This window comes from Triticum aestivum, chromosome 5D, assembly GCF_018294505.1.
Source record: "Triticum aestivum cultivar Chinese Spring chromosome 5D, IWGSC CS RefSeq v2.1, whole genome shotgun sequence".
Lineage (NCBI taxonomy): Eukaryota > Viridiplantae > Streptophyta > Magnoliopsida > Poales > Poaceae > Triticum > Triticum aestivum.
The window spans coordinates 36,548,809-36,571,798 of NC_057808.1; the positions used below are offsets into that span (position 1 = coordinate 36,548,809).

The 22,990-nt window shown below is 43.7% G+C and overlaps 1 long non-coding RNA gene across 1 annotated transcript; it reads right to left on the bottom strand.

The window, feature by feature from the left end:
• Positions 1-5,567: 5,567 nt before the first annotated feature.
• LOC123119270 (uncharacterized) lies at positions 5,568-10,972 on the bottom strand. The gene is made up of 3 exons (XR_006458578.1): positions 10,638-10,972; positions 9,992-10,438; positions 5,568-6,093 (listed from the first exon to the last, which is right to left on the bottom strand). It is a non-coding gene; the product is annotated as an uncharacterized lncRNA (long non-coding RNA).
• Positions 10,973-22,990: the final 12,018 nt, after the last annotated feature.

Sequence of the window (22,990 nt, forward strand, 5' to 3'; positions counted from 1 at the left end):
CCTCAAACAGAATGGACTCCTTGCCAGTGTGGTCATTTACAGTTACCCCTTGATAAGATTTTAAAGTAGCAATGCAGTTACGTCTGAATCTTTCTGTGGCCACAGTCTGGAAGAACTTCGAGTTTTCGTCCCCAAATTTAATCCAACGGACAGTGCATCTCTTCCTCCAGTATTCTTTCTGGTAGGTGAGTAATCTAAGGAGGTGGTTTTTGAGGATGTTTCTGAAGTTACGTTCAGGGATGGAGAGGGCTCTACGCTCTTCAATAACATCAAGTTCAAGTAGTGCCTTATTTGAATTGTCAATGGCTACTTTTAGGCAGGAAATATTTTTGCTCCAGAGACTTAATGCATGCCGTACAACCTTGAGCTTTTGGCAGAGGATAGACGCCGAGTTTTTATCTTTACCAAATTTGATTGGTCTATTCCAAGCCGATTGAACAACTTCCATAAAGCCGGGATGTGCAATCCAATAAGATTCAAATCTGAATATTCTGCTCTTCGGAATGTTGGATTGAATTACCACAGTACAGGGAACAGGATGGCCCAACGGGTTTACCATCGTGTTGGGGAAAGATGTAGTCCAGTTGGGAGAGGTGAAGAACCAGTCGAGCTGTTCCAGGAGGGGATTTAGTTGCATTGTTGTTGTCAAGTCTATCTTCTGATTATCTCTGAACTCCTCAATAAATCCGTGTGTGAGAATTTTAACAGTGAGACACTTTGAATAGAGTACCTTTTGATGCGTGCGTGCGTGTGCCATTGTACTGTCCTTTGAAGCTTTCAGCAACCAAGGGCATCCTTGTGAACACCTTTGAAGCTTTCAGCAACCAAGGGCATCCTTGTGAACACAGTATAACCTCATTTCTAGGTTTAAAAATCTTAACTATGTTCCTCACAGTGTAGGCATTCAGTGTGATCCTTAGTTCTTTCATTTCACCAAATACCAAACCAACCCTGAACATTGGATTTCATGTCACCTTCTGCATTGTAGGCCCTGAATCTGTAGTACGTTTTTTCAAATTCTGCTTTGGATAGATTCAGATCATCATCATCATCCAAAGGATCATCTTCTTCTACATATCATTCCTTCTCATTGTTATCACCTACTTCTGCATCTATATTCTCGAGGAACAAATCCTCATCCAGATCTTCCACATCATAATCACTCTCATAGAAATCAGAGTTTGTTTTCTCTCCTTTCTCTGCATCCTCTGTTTGCTCTCCCTGCTCTACTTACCTCTCCCTGCTTTGCTTCCTCTTCTTGGTTTGCAACATTGCCTACTCTTCTTCCGCTGCAACTCAGAGTTGGTAACGATCCGATCTAGACTTGTATGGATCTACATATTGATGTTGGTTCTTGATCCGTAGGGCCGATTTTTTTCTACTACGTTTTCCAACAGTGGCATCATGAGCGATCTATGAGTAGTTGTAGGTTACGATCTAGAATACATGTGTTGTGTGTTTATTGCAAAAAATAGTAGTAGGTTAGATCTATTGCTAAAATTTTTGAGTAGTAGATGAGTTCTATTGCTTAATAAAAAATTGTGGGTGGAAGATAACACCTATTGTTAGTAGACGCAATCTTATACTTGATGTTCTTGTTGCTTCCCTTGAATTTGTGGTTTTCTGATCTTGGCGGCATTGTGCAAACTTTGTTATAAAGTTTTGGCAATCTGCGATCCTTCCATGCTTCTCTTAGTATGTTGGTCGACAGATCAAAGAAGTTCTTCAATTCTTTGGGTTTCATGTTAGTCAAGAAATATGAAATTCTGCAAATTGCAGTGCATGTAGATTTTGATCTACATGGGGTCATGCGTATTGACGAAGCTTAGTGTAGTGCTACAAATTTTTAATTATCTTCCATGACACACCTCACAAAGTTAATCTAGCAATAGGACGATGATCATACTTGATGATGGACTTAGGTAGATAGTGTTTGATCTCAAACCCTGGAAGCCACATAAATTAAAATGTTGCATAAACCGATTAGATGACATCTAACTTGGTTTTACAGGGAGCATGTGATGTGGTATAGCCTTCATCATATTGATGTGATTTTGTATGAGATGACTATATATTATAATATTTTATGTGACCTGCGTGTCACAATACGGCATGATGGTTGGAGCCATTTGGTTGTCACTTTAATGACATGCGTGTCAAATTTGATGTAATGCGATTTTATAGAGTAGCTATAGAGATAACGGTGATGAAATAATATTACATATGGTGGTGACAAGCTTGCGAAGGAGGACCCCGACGCAGGAGGATGTACCGGATGACACAGAAGAAAAGCTGAAGAAACTGCTGCCACGGTGGTGATTCTCGAAATTGTTGTCATGGCAGTGTTTTCACGTTGCCACTTCAAACAGTTTTTTCATAAATCCGTTTTTGTTAAAACTGCTGCCATGAAAACGTTGTTCTGTTGCCACGATAATGTTTTTGGCTGAAATTTCACGAAGACGACGAAGACTTCTCCGACAGAAAGGACTATGCCATATCATACTATTTTGAATTGCCTGAGATGTTTATCTCTTTTATTTGCACTCTACAAGAGTGTCTCCCGTCTGGACCCACTTCCCGCTGGAGAAATAAATGTTAGCACATACTTTGATGTCCTGGGACTTAAACCAATGATGTGGGCCATGAGGGCACTTTTTTTACAAACTAGAATCTAAGTACCAAATTGCAAAACTAGGCGATATATTACTGTTGTCATAATTTTCGCGGTACAAAACTTAGATCTGGATGTGCATTTGGTAAGCTTGGTTTCACTCCACTTAAGTTGAGACTACAAATGACTAAATGAGGAGAAGGCAAGTTTTAGTGAACATAACTTGACAATAGAAGTCTAAGTTAAACAAGGAAAATGAACTTTCAGCAAACATAACTTCACAGGACAAGATATAGAATAACATGATGAGGAAGATATAATTATTGATAATTACCTGTCCGGAGAATCATTGTAGTTGTAAGGAGAAATTTCCATAGGAACGACAGTCAGCTTGAAGATTCATGTGATCCATACAAGGAGGCCGCATAATCAGTGGATGATTTACGATGGGAAGAGTGCATGGCATGAACTAGGGGTTTCAAAGGTCAGGTATGAGGGACAGAACATTATAAGGTGATGTAATGAGAACTTGAGCAGGCATATAAGTGCATGGATGTAAAACGAATTGAGAAAGAGAGGGCTAAAGGATTCTAAGAAAGTATTCTAAGAGGGACAGAACATTCCTTGGTATACATGCTAATACTCCGAATTTCCATTTGTTTTCCAGGAACTTTCCGGTCGAGCCAAGTTCCGAATCACAACGAGAATGAAGGGTTGGTGCTACGTGCCCTGTGAATTCTCTTAGGATCAACCCTCACCTCTCCCCCAATTTGATGAAGCACGAACAAGTGAGACATAAATTCGCACATGTATACGTCCCAATCATTCATGGTACTTGATGAAACAATTACGCAACAAAGTAGATGAAGAACATGTAGCCGAACAAATACTATGGATCAAGCGAGATGTAGGAAACCAAAGTAACGAAACCAGCATAAACAGATCAGAAATCAATCTCGCTGGCAATTCTCGACGTGCTTTCATGGCGCAACAGTCAAAGATTAAGATCGTAGCTTTCCTGTTCTTTCTTAACTCAATAAAAAACAACTTCCTCCAGCACTACTAACATGATAGGAATATCACCCTATCAACATAGTTGCCAATCGAAAAATTGATGTGCACCTTGTGAGTAACCTTTAACTTTTCAGTGTGATACTTCCACTCGACCCGGTAGGGTTGCCGGTGTTTCCACACATGTAATCCTAAAGAATCCACCACCCCCTTGCTGGCCGTATGGGCGTAGCTTCCACCATCGATGATCAACTTGCAATTGGTGTCGTTGATTTGCACACGGACTGAAAAGTATTCCAGCGTTGCCCCTTGTCCTCAGTTCGGTCTTCTTGCACTCGAGGACGAATATGATTCCGCAGCTTCAAAACTCAAGGCCTCCTTTTCAAGATCTTCATACTTCTCTCTAGATGTGTCATCCACTTTCTCTTCATCACTAGCTGATGTATATCCATATTTTTTAAAAACAAGTATATCCATCTTTCATGAGCAATACTCTCTTCTCATGAGGACACTCATGCTTCATATGTCCCCAGCCTCAACACTTGCAGCAATCTATATCACTAGTGCGTGCGATGGATTGTGCACTGGAATCAGCTCTTGATGCTACTATTTTTGTAACATCCTTCTGCACTAAACTATTAGATCGATTTGATGACACCATCTTGAAACTGGTGCCACCTTCATCAGGTTTTTGCTGAGGACATCGCCACGAGTTGGAGGAGGTGTTATGAAAAACATTGTCTTAGCGTCACTCAATTTGCTGATCTGCACACTCAGCTTGGTGCACAAGATCTTGCATGTTGTAATAAACCACCATCTCTACACAATTTTGCACCTCAGTGTTCACCCCGTCAAAGAAATGTGTCATCGTCGCGTTCGGTCCCCATTGTGCATGTATGTATTGTAAGCAATTCCATTTTCTTGTAATATTCCTCAACACTCCTATTACCTTGAGAGAGCCACTGCAAGTTGTGTTACATATCTCTTTTATAGTGCTAAGGAACAATACATCACCTCATGGATTATTTCGTCTCTCCCCAAGTCTTCGTGTGATGTTTTGAGCGATAAATTTGATTCCATCAAATTAGTGTGTAACCTGTAAAGTCAATTCCAACAAGTTGAACTTTTTTCTCTTCGCTATAATGATGGGTGTCAAAATTTTGATCAACAACATTTCCCACTCCAAATATACTTCTAGTTCACACTTGCCCAAGAATGAATGAATTGAACTTTTACACGCCCAATTTCATCTATATCTATACCAATATAAAAAGACCCAAAGGGGTAGATCCAACTGATCTCGGCCATCGAACTAAGTCAATCCAACGACCTAGATTGCTCCAATGGCGAGCGTTAAATGTGTTTAACGTGCAATTAATATTATACCAAATATTGCACTAATCACATGATTAACGCACAAATAATAACATACCCAATATCCGCGTGCAATTAATATCATACCAAATATTGCACTAATCACAGGATTAACGCACAAATAATAGCATACCTAATATCCGTATGCAATTTATATATTGCCTAAATATGCAACGCACGCATTTACTAGTCATCAAAAGGAACACATGTAGCTTGACCCGCTCGGTCATGTGCTCTGCCACAAGCGGTAACTTCGGGACGGCGCTCATAGTGTCGCATACCCCACCGCATGATCGACTTCGTCATCAAGGTCGTCGTCATCTCTAGCATGTAGTCGTGCCACTAGACGGGGATCATGCACATTGGCATTCCCGTGGCGAGCCGGTGGTGTGTAACATAGTGGAGCAGCTGGTGGTGGTGAGGATTCCATCGCCGGCGTATTGGTGAGGTCCAGATCATCAATCCTTTTGCCAACCTTCACCTCAAGCGCTTCATGATATTATTTGAGGTAGTCACACGTGTGGTTAAAACAATCCCAAATATTTTAAGGAATATCATCCGCGTACACGGGACGTACAACTTCCTCAAAATCAGTAACAACTTTGATGTTCTTGTTAACCGAGTTTGACATCTTAAACAACAATGTATCATGATCGACCTTTGCTCTGGATACCACTTGATGAAGTCAAGATGCAAATTCATGCGTGCTTGTAGACCTCCTAATCTTTCACGGTACGCAACAAAATAGATGAAGAAGATGTAGCCGAACAAATACTATGGATCATGGGAGATGCAACAAGCTAAAGTAACAAAACCAGCACAAGATAGACCAGAAATGAATCTCGCTAGCAACTCTCGCGTGTTCTCACGACGCAACAACCAAAAAGATTAAATTCGTAGCTTTCTTGTACCTTAACTCTAGATAAAAAAAAAACTCCTCCACCAGTACTAACTTGACAGGGATTTGACTATTCAAAATTGTGTTAGCAGATTTAGCATACGGTGCGATTCTCAGGATTCCTTTGCCATCTTTCTTCTCTTGACTAGAAGGGCATGCGCGCTTTGCTGCACCTCTTAGTCCTTGTCGTTGGAATATCCTTGTAGAAAGAGTAGAAAAATAAACCCTTTCAAGTAATACTATTATTCAGTAATAAGGATTATCCATATGAAATTTAATAAATTCAAGTTTATTTAGAAACACTTATAGAGATAAAGACCCTCACGACAAGCATGCGCACTTACCCCTATGAACGTACGCAACCAGTGGCGAATCTAAAAAAACGCTCTTTTAAAGAAAAAATTTATTATCTCCTAATACGTATGTGCAAATAAACTGAAATTTTCCTAGATTACTACTGGAAAGATCTAGTATTTACCATAACTTTTTCTGATGTTTTAAAAAATATAAAATTTTGAACAAAATTTTGAGTTTAACGAGATAGCCATTATCTACAAACCCATTTATCGAAATAAGCCCAAACTTTCTCAGATTAGTCTTCTTTCTCTTTCTCTTCATTTCTTTACGGATTTGCTATTTTACAGCTGAGTGTTTTGTAATTCGTCGTCATTCGAATTGTTGTCCGTCCGTTTTTGCGCCGAGATTCGCGCTGGTTTTGTTTTTTGTTCGGGTTCGTTTCCGGGTCCGCTTTTTTTTGCCGGGCGCGGTTTTCTGTCCGCCCGTTATCGCCGGTCCAGCTCTGTTCGGTTTTTGTCTTGTTTGAATTTGGGAGAGCGTGTCTTTTGCACTTTCCCAATTCTGGACGCTCTGTTTCGATAAGCTCGAGGGCGAGCTCGAGCGGCGTAGCACAGCAGGCGATTCTCTCTGTCCATGGCGATTCTCGCCGCTCAATTTTGATTTCGGTTCCTTTCTTTTGTTCCTCTCTCCCGCTCTCTTCCGCTCTGCCCGTGTGCTTTTTGCTTGCGTCTTGGTTCCAGATCCAGGTGAGTTCATGTCGTTCCTGTCGTCGTGCCCTTGTCGTCTCGCACGCTGTTGTAGTTGTAGATGCATGATGTTGTTGACTCCCTGCTGGAGGTGGAGATGCCTGATTTGTGTGTGTGCCGTCGAGCACCTGCTTGTAGTTGTAGATGCATGACTTTGTTGACTACCTGCCGGAGTTGGAGATGCGTGATTTGTGTCTTCCCGAGCACCTGTTTTGTAGTTGGAGATGCATAATAGATGCATGATTTTATGGTTGATTCCCTACTGGAGGTGGAGGTGCATGATTTGTGCGCCTCCCCGCGCCGCTGATGTAGTTGTAGATGCGGTGGTTGTTTTCCTGTCTCCTGTCCGCGGGTTGTTGTAGTTTGGGGGATTATGTAGATGTGAGACCCCCCCCCCCCCCCCCCCCAGGTAAGTGATTCCGCGGATTTTTGTGTTTATTTATTCCTGATGCTTGCTGCTGTATGCAGCTATGTAGCTTGCTTTTGTGCCTATACAGGGTTAGGTTTTTTATCATGCTGATGTATAATTCACCTAAGATGTTTGTATGATGTTTTGAGTTCAAGCAGGCATGTATTTTTTGAGTTTAATTTCAGTGTAATTTGTGACAGCGCATTCAGTGTAATTTTCTGAAGGGAGTTGGGGGATTATGTACATGCCCCCCTTCATGTATAGCACTTTTCAGTGTATTCTAGCCAATTTTTACAGTGTAATCCCAGCATATTTTGTTCCAAGTTTACAGTGTAATTTGTCCTGCACTTACAGTGTAATGTACCCAATGTTTACAGTGGAATTTGTCCTGCACTTACAGTTTAATGTATCCAATTTCTACAGTGAATTTGTCCCAAGTTTACAGTGTAAGCTACACATTATTTACAGTGTAATTTTATCCCAAGCTTACAGTGCACTTTGTCTTGCAGTTTTTTTTATCTAATGTTTTTCCAGTGAATTGTCCTAGTGTAATTACAGCGGATTGGAAGTGTAATTTGAATGTAGTTTTACCCGACAATGTCACTGTACTTTGCTTGGATTGGTACTATAGGACTTTTCAAATGCTTCAGCTAACTTTATTTTTCACCAACTTTTACTCTATAGTTTCTATGGTTCAGTACTGTAATTGTCAGTTAGATTACAGTGATTTTGTATGTTTTAATTGGATGCCTTTCACTGTTATTTAACTTCTTTTTCCTTTTTGTCCTCCTTGTTTATAGGTTTAAATGGGTAAGCTATGGAAAGCCTCTCATCCGGATGTTCCTGTAGTATCATCTTTAGAGAGTGCAGATTCTGGGGGTGAACCTTTCGTGCCTAATGATTTTGCAGAAGATGGTTCCTGTTGCAGATTCATGTTGTAGAACAGGTTTGTGTTCCAGGGATTGGATTCTCCTCCCCCATCTTCGCTTGCTGGCATTTCCTGATGCAATTCTGCCTCCAGTTTCTGCAAAGTAAGTTTATTGATTTTTAGTGTGTTTTCCTTCGGCATTTTCCTGTAATAGTTATTCAGCTGTTGCTTTGCTTACATTGTCATCTCTTGTTGTGATGAAACTGTCATCTGATTTGCTCCTGGAGTTTTCGTAGATAGTTTCGGTAATGTTCGTAGATCCCTCTCCTGAATGTACGTGCAAGGTTCATCACAAGTTCTTTTTTTAGACATCTCCTGAATGTACCCAGTATTTTTTTGATTTTGGGATTTTTACCTTGTATATAATGTCGGAATGAAGGAGCGCAGCAAAGCGTTTAGTAATAGATGAAAGTTTTTTTTTTGAAATGCTTCTTTCTATTGGGAGAGGGGCAGGAGATAGTCCCTGTATTTTCTAGGGGTTTTGCACTGCAATTTACTAGGTACTTACAGTGTAAAAACCCTTAGATTTGCACTGGATTTTTACATGTTTAATTTCACACTGGAATTTCTAGGGATTTTACAGTGGAAAATTTCCAGGTAGCTACAGTGTAATTTTCATATTTTACACTGTAAGTCTGCATTTACAGTTTAATTTACTATGTAATTTACACTGTAAGTACATCATTTGTCTTCACTGCATTTTTTACTCTGTAAAGTGTACTTTCAATGTAATTACACCATTTTCTTTACTCTGGAATTTATGGGAAATCTACACTTGAAATTTCTAGGCACAAGACTAGTTACATGGGGATTTACACTGTAATTTTCTAGGATCTACACTGGATTTTTGACTAGATTTACACCGGATTTACATGGGGATTTTTTATGATGTCTATGATTTACACTGTAACTTCATCTTTTGTCTACATGCTTACAATGGAATTTATGGGGATTTTACAGTGTATACTTTTCAATGTAATTCCATCATTTCTTTATTCTGGAATTTATGGGAATTTTACACTGGAATTTTCTAGGTGCAAGAGTAGTTTACATGGGGATTTACACTCTAATTTTCTGGGATTTACACTGGAATTTTGACTAGTTTACACTGGAAATTTACACTGTAATTTTCTGGGATTTTACACTGGAATTTTGACTAGTTTACATGGCGATTTACACTGTAATTTTCTGGGATTTTACACTGGAATTTTGACTAGTTAACATGGGGATTTACACTGTAATTTCTGGGATTTACACTGGAAATTGACTGGTTTTACATGGGGAGGTTTTACACTGGAATTTTGACTAGTTTACATGGGGATTTACACTGTAATTTCTGGGATTTACACTGGAAATTGACTGGTTTTACATGGGGATTTACACTGTAAAATTCTAGGATTTACACTGGAAATTGACTAGGTTCCTGAAATGTTTTCTGATGTCTATGATTCACACTGTAATTTTTGTGTATTTACAATGTATAATTTACACTGGAATTTATGGGGAATTTACAGTGTAATCTGTTAGGAACAAGACTAGTTACATGGGGATTTACACTGTAATTTTCTGGTTTTTTACACTATGGAATTTTCTGGGATGTTCTATGATGTTGATCTATCTGTTTTGTACATGAAGGAAACTCATTCAGTTTTTGTTCTTGCAAGAGGTGAAGAGAGATGATGGATGAGGGAGTTGGTGTTCGACTGTTTTTGCTGACCTGTAGATGATCGTGTTGTTGATCTCCCTGCTGCTTCTCCTCAGGTACATTTCCCTCTCCGAATTTTGTGTTTGCTCTTCCTTCTTCTCCTCCTCCCCGATCTGCCATGGCTGCCTCTCCCATGGGCGGCTCCCAGATTTGTTCCAGCCCTGTTTTGTGGAGGGGCTTGGTCTTTGCGTGCGTTGCAAACTTGCTGGCATGTGCTATGTGGTCCCCTGATCGGGAGGGGGGTTTGTTTGTCCAGGACGAACCGCGTGAGATGTTTACCCGACCCGTTTAGGTGTTCTTTTCTGTTTTTTGGTGATTTTGCTGCTAATACAGATGTATTGTGTTGATTGGTCGGGAAATTTGACTGTTTTCGAATTGAAAAACAGTCAAATGTCAAATAGACAGTCCCTTTCTTTAACTGCTTGGAAACCAACTGTGCAAACTTCTTTCTCTTCATTTCTACAAATAATGAAACAAGGATAGAAATTAGTTCATGAATTAATAATAACTAGAGCTACCTAGAACCTATAGCAAATAAATGATTGACAATTTGACATTTGACAACAGAGTAGCATACTACAGCACATCACTGAACAAGCATCAAAACAAAGCAAATAAATTAATAAATAAATAGCCAGAGTACAGAGAAGAAATCTACCAGGCACAGGCAGGGGAGCCTCGATTGCCTCGGAGTCGGAGGTCCTCAGGCGCAGTCCACTGCTCAGGCGATGGGCGACGGACAGGCGTCGGCTGGCTCAGGCGATGGGCGACGGCCGACGACCGACGAGCTGCCCGCCTCCCCGTGCTGGCTCCCTCGTTGGGCGACGACCGGCGGAGTGCCGAGGTCTGCGCGGTGTGGCGAGCTCCGCGCCGCGGCTCCGCCAGCTCCGGCTGCCCGGCGGCTAGGTCGTCGACCCGGCAGCTAGGTCGTCGAGACTCGAGTGCTTTTCGAGAGCTGGGGCGCGTGCGGCCGTGCGGCTGACTGCTCGTTTCCTCGCCTGCCCAATTTGCTTACATGGGCCGGCTGGCCGGCTTTCCCTCGGCTTGCCGATGCATAGTAGTAAAAATAAATTTCGCGATTTTAGAGGGTAGGCTCGAGCCTATGGAAGAGCCGGTAGATGCGCCACTGTACCCAACCCTACTTCTTTGAGCACCCCAAGAGACTGAATAAACCAAATAAAATTCCTGTGGAAATTACATGAGTGCATATCTGATATCATTTACAAATTACAAACAAAGCTCATCCTGACTGGAAACTTTGACCTATGTCCGTCAATGGCATACTAAAAGAACAGTTGTATCCAAGATGCCTTTAGGCCATCTCTGCTTGTGACTATTCCTTCATCAGACATCATCAGATCCAACTGCCATATGATTTCCCAGGCCATCAATATCTGTGCTAGACGAACAACCTGCGTTTAGTACAATAATACAAAAGCAAAGTATACAATTGGAAAATAGAGCAAGCGACAGTTAAGAAAGAAACAAAATGGTGAAACGGAGAAATAATTTTCACATAACTCTAAATCATCCAACTTTCCTTTTCCTGTACAGGATAAATTATATGAGTTATGCTTTATGCAAAAAAAAAAAATTGAAACTGGGCAAAAGATTTGCCACTTTCATTGATTAAAAAGAAGGTTTAGAGTTTTTGGCCAAAAGCCAAATTACAAAATGTTACTCTCACGGCACTACACTACTCAAATACTTGGCCCCTGCAAGCAGTGGCGGCTTTAGGAATTTGCAACCGGGCATTCATGTGTATTCATTTTGCCAAAATCATTGTTGTTTTTTGAAAATTGTCACTGTTTTACCAAAATCAACACTGTTTTGTAAAAATCATGGGTATTCACATGAAGACCCAAGAATACCCCTAGCGCCGCCCCTGCCTGCAAGGCACCAAAGCTTTGAAACATTTTTGATTCTAGCAATAAGAACCCCAACCGGCACCGCGGTGTTACGGAAGACGTGTGCATTCCTCTCGTTCCAAATTTCCCATGAGATCAGCATAATAAGAGACATCATCGCCCGTCGAGATTGCGATGCGTTGGAGTCAATGAGGTTCCACCAGGCTTTCACCGAATGGACCACCACCCAGGCTTTATGCAAATTCATTTTATGGAATTTATGTTGGAAATATGCCCTAGAGGCAATAATAAATAGGTTATTATTATATTTCCTTGTTCATGATAATCGTTTATTATCCATGCTAGAATTGTATTGATAGGAAACTCAGATACATGTGTGGATACATAGACAACACCATGTCCCTAGTAAGCCTCTAGTTGACTAGCTCGTTGATCAATAGATGGTTACGGTTTCCTGACCATGGACATTGGATGTCGTTGATAACGGGATCACATCATTAGGAGAATGATGTGATGGACAAGACCCAATCCTAAGCCTAGCACAAGATCGTGTAGTTCGTTTGCTCAGAGCTTTTCTAATGTCAAGTATCACTTCCTTAGACCATGAGATTGTGCAACTCCCGGATACCGTAGGAATGCTTTGGGTGTGCCAAACGTCACAACGTAACTGGGTGGCTATAAAGGTGCACTACGGGTATCTCCGAAAGTGTCTGTTGGGTTGGCACGAATCGAGACTGGGATTTGTCACTCCGTGTAAACGGAGAGGTATCTCTGGGCCCACTCGGTAGGACATCATCATAATGTGCACAATGTGACCAAGGAGTTGATCACGGGATGATGTGAGTTACGGAACGAGTAAAGAGACTTGCCGGTAACGAGATTGAACAAGGTATAGGGATACCGACGATCGAATCTCGGGCAAGTAACATACCGATGGACAAAGGGAATTGCATACGGGATTGATTGAATCCCCGACATCGTGGTTCATCCGATGAGATCATCGTGGAACATGTGGGAGCCAACATGGGTATCCAGATCCCGCTGTTGGTTATTGACCGGAGAACGTCTCGGTCATGTCTGCATGGTTCCCGAACCCGTAGGGTCTACACGCTTAAGGTTCGATGACGCTAGGGTTATAGGGAAAGCATGTACGTGGTTACCGAATGTTGTTCGGAGTCCCGGATGAGATCCCGGACGTCACGAGGAGTTCCGGAATGGTCCGGAGGTAAAGATTTATATATGGGAAGTCCTGTTTTGGTCACCGGAAAAGTTTCGGGTGAAATCGGTAATGTACCGGGACCACCGGGAGGGTCCCGGGGGTCCACCAAGTGGGGCCACCAGCCCCAGAAGGCTGCGTGGGCCAAGTGTGGGAGGGGACCAGCCCCAGGTGGGCTGGTGCGCCCCCCCACCAAGGCCCAAGGCGCATGGGAGAGTGGGAGGGGGCAAACCCTAGGTCCAGATGGGCCTTAGGGCCCATCTAGTGGGGCGCCTCCCCCTCTCCTCCCCTTGGCCGCCCCCCTTGATGGGATCTAGGGCTGGCCGCCTCCTCTTGGGGGTGGAAACCCTAAGGGGGGCGCAGCCCCCTTCCCCCCTATATATACTTGAGGTTTGGGCTGCCATACAGACACGAGAACGTCTCCTTTTGGTGCAGCCCTACCCCTCTCCCTCCTCCTCCTCTCCCGCGGTGCTTGGCGAAGCCCTGCGGGATTGCCACGCTCCTCCATCACCACCATGCCGTCGTGTTGCTGCTGGATGGAGTCTTCCCCAACCTCTCCCTCTCTCCTTGCTGGATCAAGGCGTGGGAGACGTCACCGGGCTGCACGTGTGTTGAACGCGGAGGCACCGTTCTTTCGGTGCTTAGATCGGAATCAACCGCGATCTGAATCGCTACGAGTACGACTCCCTCATCCGCGTTCTTGCAACGCTTCCGCATCGCGATCTACAAGGGTATGTAGATTCACTCCCCTTCCCCTCGTTGCTAGATTACTCCATAGATTGATCTTGGTGATGCGTAGAAAATTTTGAATTTCTGCTACGTTCCCCAACAGTGGCATCATGAGCTAGGTCTATGCGTAGTTTCTATGCACGAGTAGAACACAAAGTAGTTGTGGGCGTCGATGTTGTCAATTCTTCTTGCCGCTACTAGTCTTATCTTGTTTCGGCGGCATTGTGGGATGAAGCGGCCCGGACCGACCTTACACGTACACTTACGTGAGACAGGTTCCACCGACTGACATGCACTAGTTGCATAAGGTGGCTAGCGGGTGTCTGTCTCTCCTACTTTAGTCGGAACGGATTCGATGAAAAGGGTCCTTATGAAGGGTAAATAGAAATTGGCAAATCACGTTGTGGTCATACGTAGGTAAGAAACGTTCTTGCTAGAAACCTACAAACCACGTAAAAACTTGCAACAACAATTAGAGGACGTCTAACTTGTTTTTGCAGCAAGTGCTATGTGATGTGATATGGCCAGAAGATGTGATGAATGATATATGTGATGTATGAGATTGATCATATTCTTGTAATAGGAATCACGACTTGCATGTCGATGAGTATGACAACCGGCAGGAGCCATAGGAGTTGTCTTTATTTTTTGTATGACCTGCGTGTCATTGAATAACGCCATGTAAATTACTTTACTTTATTGCTAAGCGCGTTAGCCATAGAAGTAGAAGTAACCGTTGGCGTGACAACTTCATGAAGACACAATGATGGAGATCATGATGATGGAGATCATGGTGTCATGCCGGTGACAAGGATGATCATGGTGCCCCGAAGATGGAGATCAAAGGAGCATGATGATATTGGCCATATCATGTCACTATTTGATTGCATGTGATGTTTATCATGTTTTGCATCTTATTTGCTTAGAACGACGGTAGCAAGTAGGATGATCCCTTATAATAATTTCAAGAAAGTGTTCACCCTAACTGTGCACCGTTGCGAAGGTTCGTCGTTTCGAAGCACCACGTGATGATCGGGTGTGATAGATTCTTACGTTCGAATACAACGGGTGTTGACGAGCCTAGCATGTACAGACATGGCCTCGGCACACACGCAATACACTTAGGTTGACTTGACGAGCCTAGCATGTACAGACATGGCCTCGGAACACGGAGGACCGAAAGGTCGAGCATGAGTCGTATAGAAGATACGATCAACATGGAGATGTTCACCGATCTTGACTAGTCCGTCTCACGTGATGATCGGACACGGCCTAGTTGAACTCGGATCATGTTTCACTTAGATGACTAGAGGGATGTCTATCTGAGTGGGAGTTCATAATCAGATGAACTTCATTATCATGAACATAGTCAAATAGGTATTTGCAAATTATGTCATAGCTTGCGCTTTAGTTCTACTGGTTAAGATATGTTCCTAGAGAAAATTTAGTTGAAAGTTGGTAGTAGCAATTATGCGGACTGGGTCCGTAAACTGAGGATTGTCCTCATTACTGCACAGAAGGCTTATGTCCTTAATGCACCGCTCGGTGTGCTGAACCTCAGCGTCGTCTGTAGATGTTACGAAACATCTGACATACACGTTTTGATAACTACGTGATAGTTCAGTGCGGTTTAGAATTGTGGCACCAAAGACGTTCTTGAAACGTCGCAGAACATGTGAGATGTTCCGAAGACTGGAATTGGGATTTCAGACTAGTGCCCACGTCAAGAGGTATGAGACCTCTGACAAGTTTCTTAAGCCTGCAAACTAAGGGAGAAAAGCTCAATCGTTGAGCATGTGCTCAGATTGTCTGAGTGCCACAATCGCTTGAATCGAGTGGGAGTTAATCTCCCAGATGAGATAGTGATAGTTTCCCATAGTCATTGCCACCAAGCTAGTAGAGCTTCGTGATGAACTATAACATATCAAGGATAGTTATGATGATCCTTGAGCTATTCGCGATGTTTGACACCGCGAGAGTAGAAATCAAGAAGGAGCATCAATTGTTGATGGTTAGTAAAACCACTAGTTTAAGAAGGGCAAGGGCAAAAGGGATACTTCATGAAACAGCAAGTCGTTTGCTGCTCTAGTGAAGAATCCCAAGGTTGAACCCAAACCCGAGACTAAGTGCTTCTGTAACGAGAGGAACGGTCACTGAAGCAGTACTACCCTAGATACTTGGTAGATGAGAAGGCAGGCAAGGTCGACAGAAGTATATTGGATATACGTTATATGAATGTGTACTTTAATAGTACTCCTAGCAGCACCAGGGTATTAGATACCAGTTCGGTTGCTAAGTGTTAGTAACTCGAAATAAAAGCTGCGGAATAAACGGAGACTAGCTAAAGGTGAGATGACGATGTGCGTTGGAAGTGTTTCCAAGGTTGATGTGATCAAGCATCGCATGCTCCCTCTACTATCGAGATTTGGTGTTTGCGTTGAACATGATTGGATTATGTTTATCGCAAAACGGTTATTCATTTAAGGAGAATAATGGTTACTCTGTTTATTTGAATAATACCTTCAATGGTCTTGCACCTAAAATGAATCTCGATCGTAGTGATACACATGTTCATGCCAAAAAGATATAAGATAGTAATGATAGTACCACATACTTATGGCACTGCCACTTGAGTCATATTGGTATAGAACGCATGAAGAAGCTCCATGTAGATGGATCTTTGGGCTCACTCGTTTTTGAAATGAATGAGACATGCGAACCATGTCTATTGGTATATATGCATGAAGAAACTCCATGCAGATGGATCGTTTGGACTCACTTGATTTTGAATCACTTGAGACATGCAAATCATATCACATGGGCAAGATGACTGAAAGGCCTCGTTTTCAGTAAGATGGAACAAGAGAGCAACTTATTGGAAGTAATACATTTTGATGTATGCAGTCCAATGAGTGCTGAGGCATGCAGTGGATATCGTTATGTTCTTACTTCACAGATGATTTGAGTAGATGCTGAGTATATTTACTTGATGAAACACTAGTCTGAATTATTGAAAGGTTCAAGTAATTTCAGAGTGAAGTTGAAGATCGTCGTAACAAGAGGATAAAATGTCTGTGATATGATCATAGAGATGAGTATCTGAGATACGAGTTTGGCACACAATTGAGACATTGTGGAAAGTGTTTCACAATTAATACCGCCTGGAACACCATAGTGTGATGGTGTGTCCGAACATCACAACTGCACCCTATTGGATATGGTGCACACCATGATGTTTCCTATCAAATTACCACTATTGTTTATGGGTTAGGCATTAGAGACAACCACATTCACTTTAAAAGGGGCACCACGCAATTCCGTTGAGACGACACCGTTTATAGAAACCTAAGTTGTCGTTTCTTAAAAGTTTGGGGCTGCGATGCTTATGTGAAAAAGTTTCAGGCTGATAAGCTCAAACCCAAAGCGGATAAATGCATCTTCATAGAATACCCAAAAACAGTTGGGTATACCTCCTATTTCAGATCTGGAAGCAAAAGTAATTGCTTCTAGAAATGAGTCCTTTCTTGAGGAAAAGTTTCTCTCGAAAGAATTGAGTGGGAGGATGGTGGAGACTTGATAAGGTTATTGAACCGTCGCTTCAACTAGTGTGTAGCAGGGCACAGGAAGTTGTTCCTGTGGCACCTACACCAATTGAAGTGGAAGCTTATGATAGTGATCATGAAACTTCGGATCAAGTCACTACCAAACCTCGTAGGACGACGAGGATGCGCACTACTTCAGAGTGGTACGTGATCCTGTCTGAGATATCATGTTGTTGGACAATACTGAACCTACGAGCTATGGAGAAGCGATGGTGGGCCCATATTCGACAAATGGTTAGAAACCATGAAATCCGAGATAAATGGATCTTTGAGAAGAAGACGGACGTGGACGGTAATGTTACCGTCTATGAAGCTCGACTTGTGGCAAAGAGTATTTTCACAAGTTCAAGGAGTTGACTACGATGAGTTTTTCTCATCCGTAGCGATGCTTAGGTCCGTCGGAATCATGTTAGCATTAGCTACATTTATGAAATCTGGCAGATGGATGTCAAAACAAGTTTCCTTACCAGTTTTCGTAAGGAAAGGTTGTATGTGATACAATCAGAAAGGTTTTGTCGATCCTAAGGATGCTAAAAGGTATGCTAGCTCCAGCGATCCTTCCATGGATTAGAGCAAGCATCTCGGAGTCAGAATATACGCTTTGATGGGGTGATCAAAGTTTTTGGGTTTATACAAAGTTTGTTAGAAACTTGTATTTACAATAAAGTGAGTGGGAGCGCTACAACATTTCTGATAAGTATATGTGAATGACATATTGTTGATCCGAAATGATGTAAAATTTCTGGAAAGCATAAAGGGTTGTTTGAAAGGAGTTTTTCAAAGGAAGACCTGGATAAAGCTACTTACATATTGGGCATCAAGATCCATAGAGATAGATCAAGACGCCTGATGATACTTTCAAAAGACAGCACACCTTGACATGATTTTGAAAGAGTTCAAAATAGATCAGCAAAGAAGGAGTTCTTGGCTGTGTTACAAGGTGTGAGTATTGAGTGAGACTCAAGACCTGACCACAGCAGAAGATAGAGAAAGGACGAAGGTCGTCCCCTATGCTTTAGACGTAGGCTCTATAGTATGCTATGCTGTGTACCGCACATGTAGTGTGCCTTGCCATGAGTTGGTCAAGAGGGTACAATGGTGATCCGGGAAAGGATCTCATGACAGCGGTCGAACTTATCCTTAGTACCTAGTGGACTAAGGAATTTTCTCGATTATGGAGGTGGAAAGGAGTTCGTCGTAAAGGGTTACGTCGATGCGAACTTTGACACTAATCCGGATGACTCTGAGTAGTAAACCGGATTCGTATAGTAGAGCAATTATTTGAAATGGCTCCAAATAGCGCGTGGTAGCATCCACAAGATGACATAGATATTCGTAAAGCACACACGGAATCTGAAAGGTTCAGACCCGTTGACTAATAACCTCTCTCACAAGCATAACATGATCAAACCAGAACTCATTGAGTGTTAATCACATAGAGATGTGAACTAGATTGTTGACTCTAGTAAACTCTTGGGTGTTGGTCACATGGTGATGTGACCTGTCAGTGTTAATCACATGGTGATGTGAACTAGATTATTGACTCTAGTGCAAGTGGGAGACTGTTGGAAATATGCCCTAGAGGCAATAATAAATAGGTTATTATTATATTTCCTTGTTCATGATAATCGTTTATTATCCATGCTAGAATTGTATTGATAGGAAACTCAGATACATGTGTGGATACATAGACAACACCATGTCCCTAGTAAGCCTCTAGTTGACTAGCTCGTTGATCAATAGATGGTTACGGTTTCCTGACCATGGACATTGGATGTCGTTGATAACGGGATCACATCATTAGGAGAATGATGTGATGGACAAGACCCAATCCTAAGCCTAGCACAAGATCGTGTAGTTCGTTTGCTCAGAGCTTTTCTAATGTCAAGTATCACTTCCTTAGACCATGAGATTGTGCAACTCCCGGATACCGTAGGAATGCTTTGGGTGTGCCAAACGTCACAACGTAACTGGGTGGCTATAAAGGTGCACTACGGGTATCTCCGAAAGTGTCTGTTGGGTTGGCACGAATCGAGACTGGGATTTGTCACTCCGTGTAAACGGAGAGGTATCTCTGGGCCCACTCGGTAGGACATCATCATTATGTGCACAATGTGACCAAGGAGTTGATCACGGGATGATGTGAGTTACGGAACGAGTAAAGAGACTTGCCGGTAACGAGATTGAACAAGGTATAGGGATACCGACGATCGAATCTCGGGCAAGTAACATACCGATGGACAAAGGGAATTGCATACGGGATTGATTGAATCCCCGACATCGTGGTTCATCCGATGAGATCATCGTGGAACATGTGGGAGCCAACATGGGTATCCAGATCCCGCTGTTGGTTATTGACCGGAGAACGTCTCGGTCATGTCTGCATGGTTCCCGAACCCGTAGGGTCTACACGCTTAAGGTTCGATGACGCTAGGGTTATAGGGAAAGCATGTACGTGGTTACCGAATGTTGTTCGGAGTCCCGGATGAGATCCCGGACGTCACGAGGAGTTCCGGAATGGTCCGGAGGTAAAGATTTATATATGGGAAGTCCTGTTTTGGTCACCGGAAAAGTTTCGGGTGAAATCGGTAATGTACCGGGACCACCGGGAGGGTCCCGGGGGTCCACCAAGTGGGGCCACCAGCCCCAGAAGGCTGCGTGGGCCAAGTGTGGGAGGGGACCAGCCCCAGGTGGGCTGGTGCGCCCCCCCACCAAGGCCCAAGGCGCATGGGAGAGTGGGAGGGGGCAAACCCTAGGTCCAGATGGGCCTTAGGGCCCATCTAGTGGGGCGCCTCCCCCTCTCCTCCCCTTGGCCGCCCCCTTGATGGGATCTAGGGCTGGCTGCCTCCTCTTGGGGGTGGAAACCCTAAGGGGGGCGCAGCCCCCTTCCCCCCTATATATACTTGAGGTTTGGGCTGCCATACAGACACGAGAACGTCTCCTTTTGGTGCAGCCCTACCCCTCTCCCTCCTCCTCCTCTCCCGCGGTGCTTGGCGAAGCCCTGCGGGATTGCCACGCTCCTCCATCACCACCATGCCGTCGTGTTGCTGCTGGATGGAGTCTTCCCCAACCTCTCCCTCTCTCCTTGCTGGATCAAGGCGTGGGAGACGTCACCGGGCTGCACGTGTGTTGAACGCGGAGGCACCGTACTTTCGGTGCTTAGATCGGAATTAACCGCGATCTGAATCGCTACGAGTACGACTCCCTTATCCGCGTTCTTGCAACGCTTCCGCATCGCGATCTACAAGGGTATGTAGATTCACTCCCCTTCCCCTCGTTGCTAGATTACTCCATAGATTGATCTTGGTGATGCGTAGAAAATTTTGAATTTCTGCTACGTTCCCCAACAATTTATACTTGAGGAGAAACACCTAAACTCTATGGATCTAGACCTTACTTTTCAACTATTTGAGCACTGAACCTGAAGAAAAGTCTGCTCATGGGTTTCTTTGTTGATAAAGTTATAAGCATCGTCTCTAACATAATATAAGGTAATTTTGCTATAATAAGGAATAACCAATATATACTTTTGTAGAACATATGAAATCAGTCAAAAATATGGTCCTCCGCTGTACCAAATGCACCATGATCATTAGACTCCCGAATAGTGCCACGGGTACCTCAAGCAACATACTCAACTAATATATTTCACAGCCTCTCCGAAGAGATAGAAACATAGCATGTCATCAATGTGTTACAGTTCCAACGTAGCAAAATTGATGCGGAGCATCCTAAGGTCATTCCCATGGACCAACCTACGTCTCCCACGACACCACTTGGACCCATGACAAGAGCCCGAACAAAGGCTATCGAAGATAAGGTGAACTCGCTCCTTTCCGAACTACTACTTTCGACACATGAGACATGGCTACTACCTCAAACGGAAACACTATGTGTGCTTAGGTACTTGGAGGATAACCATGGAACATCTACATCCATTGGACAAGACGGCGAGGACACCAAGTGCGAAGGACAAGAAGAAGGACTGTTGAATAAACTACAGCCACCGGACGACCGGTCGGGACCGGACGTCCGACGCCTGAAGCTCAACATGCCCAAGTCCTAGCCAACACAGGCTACAGCGAGCGGACGTCCGGCCAGGACCGGACGACCGGCCACACCCTCCAGCGAGCGGACGACCGACAAGGTCCGGACGTCCGGCGACTCCGCACCCGAGCCAAAATTAACGGAAGTCCGAAGCCGCCGGACGTCCGGCGCATCCTTCACAGAACGGATTTAGCGGAAGTCCGACGACACCGGACGTCCGGACGCCCATGAGCCACCGGACGACCGGCCCCCAGCGGACGTCCGGTACCTGTCTGCGCACAGTTTCGGGCCGAAGCCCATGTACCCCTTCACTTCGCCCCTCTTTTGCACTAAGACTATAAATAGACCTCTTCCTCCTCCTAGCTACCAAAGTGGAACGGCAAGTACAAGAAGACTTCAAGTATGCCAAGTTCTCATCCAAGTCCTATGGTTTCTCCAACACCCAAGCTTCAACGACTCCAACACCTTCTACCTCAACAAAGCCATCTACAAGCAACCGCGACAAGTCAAGTTACAAGAAAACTTCGACAAGCTCAAGTCGTCCTCCTAATACAAGCAACTTCAAGCCGAAAGTTTCATCATCATCTACCCCAACCGATGAGACCATCAAGAAAAGTTCCTTCAAATGCTTCACATGCGGAGGCCGAGGCCACAAGTCCTTCGAGTGCACAAACAAGCGCACCATGATCCTCAACGACGACAGAACATATGACTCCATAAGTGAAGGAGAAATGGAAGCCCTTGAGCAAGTGGCCATGCACCGCCAAGTGAACAACGAAGACGAAGATGATCAAGTCTTTTGTGACGAAGATTCGAGCCCCGCTCTCGTTGTCTCCAAGGTCTCGACTCTTCAACATCAACAAGACGAAGACCAAAGATGCCATATCTTCCACACCAAGGCCGGAATCAATGGAAGGTCCGTCAAGGTCATCATCGATGGAGGGAGTTGCCATAACTTAGCGAGTGAAGAACTATGCTCCAAGCTCCAATTGGTCAAGATGAAGCACCCGCACCCTTACAAAGTACAATGGCTAAGCGACAACGGCACCATCCAAGTCGAGCATAGGGTACAAGTCTCTTTCAAGATCGGAGCTTACGAAGACACTTTGGAGTGTGATGTCCTTCCGATGACCTTTGCCACCTCCTTCTTGGACGGCCATGGCAATTTGACCGAGGTGTCATCCACAATGGTCGTACAAACCATTATAGCTTCAAGATGAAAGGAAAGGAGTATGTGCTACGCCCTATGTCCCCAAGCCAAGTGCTCGCCGACAAGCAAGCCACCCATCGTGGAGAGAGTAGTGAGAGAGCGAACTACCAAAAAGAGAGTGAGCGCCACAAGCCCAAATTGAGCGCCCCCACGATGAGCGACAAGAAAAACTTAGTTCTATTTGCCACCAAATGTGAGATGAGAGAAGTGTGTGCGAACCCATCAAGTGTCCTACACTATGTCCTATTGTGCAAGGACGAGGCACCATAAACTAACACCTCTCACGATCTACCTTTAGTGTTATCTTCTTTATTGCAGGAATTCCAAGATGTTTTCCCC